Source organism: Chiloscyllium plagiosum, unplaced genomic scaffold (assembly GCF_004010195.1).
Source record: "Chiloscyllium plagiosum isolate BGI_BamShark_2017 unplaced genomic scaffold, ASM401019v2 scaf_2343, whole genome shotgun sequence".
Taxonomy (NCBI): domain Eukaryota; kingdom Metazoa; phylum Chordata; class Chondrichthyes; order Orectolobiformes; family Hemiscylliidae; genus Chiloscyllium; species Chiloscyllium plagiosum.
Window position 1 is genome coordinate 1 of NW_025208975.1, and position 1,016 is coordinate 1,016.

At 48.0% G+C, this 1,016-nt stretch overlaps 1 non-coding gene across 1 annotated transcript; it reads right to left on the reverse strand.

The window, feature by feature from the left end:
* Positions 1-254: 254 nt before the first annotated feature.
* Positions 255-328, reverse strand: trnan-guu. The gene has a single exon. It is a non-coding gene; the product is annotated as a tRNA-Asn (tRNA).
* Positions 329-1,016: the final 688 nt, after the last annotated feature.

Consider the following 1,016-nt stretch of genomic DNA (forward strand, 5'->3'; position numbering starts at 1 on the left):
ACTCAGCAGGTCAGGCAACATCTGTGGAAAGAGGATCAGAGACAACATTTCAGAGTTCTGTTTTCTCCGACAGGTACTGTCCAACCTACCGAGTTTCTCTTTTTGTCTCGGCTTCTCAGCATCCGCAGTCGCTTTCGTTTGACATTAATTCAATTCAGAAACCCCTTTGTGGACAAGATTTCCGTTTGGAGAACTTTTTCCTGACCCATTGAAAAGCGCACGGCGTTGAAGGCAAGGAAAAGCAGCGAACACATCGCCCCCGGGTGGGCTCGAACCACCAACCTCGCGGTTAACAGCGGAACGCGCTGACCAATTGCGCCACAGAGACAGGCGTTGGCGTGGGTTGCGCCATCGCTGAGGGGAGGCTGTTAGTGAATTCATAATTCAGCCTCCCCGCCGAGAATTACAATTGTTGTCCACCGCGCAGTCTTGCGAGAGATCCCGGCTTTCTTAACTTGACTTGTGCAAAAATGCCCGATTAAACTTCTCAAAAAGAACCTTCGTGAAACGAGGCTGGGCTCCCTGTAGTACGAATAGACAGGAAGTGAAATGATTGGAGATAGCATTGAACAGGTTGACGTGTTTACTTCCCTTATTTTCTTATCCCTATGCCAATTGGCACGTGGCTTGGGCAGTAATGTTATTACACACACTGGAGCAGTGGGATTTGAACCTGAGCCTCAGGGCTCTCTGGGAGACGACAGCTGCACTACAAACAAAACTCTAGTAAATAGGTCCTCTTCTGTTGAATGAGACGAAACAGCTTCCTCCTCAACATGATACACGACCACCGTACCCTCTGTGCCCATTACAATAAATTGAGCCGCCTCCTGTTGAATGAATGAGTGGGAACCCCTCTCCGAGCTCCAAGAAGCGGGGGGCCCGGCTGGAGGCTGGATTTGCTCAAGGCTTGTATCTATTAACTTATTTAAATGGTACCTACTATATGGGAGTATGGTTTACATTAAAACCAGAGGATCATGTCAGAGTGTTTGTTTATATTTAGCAGTTGTAGT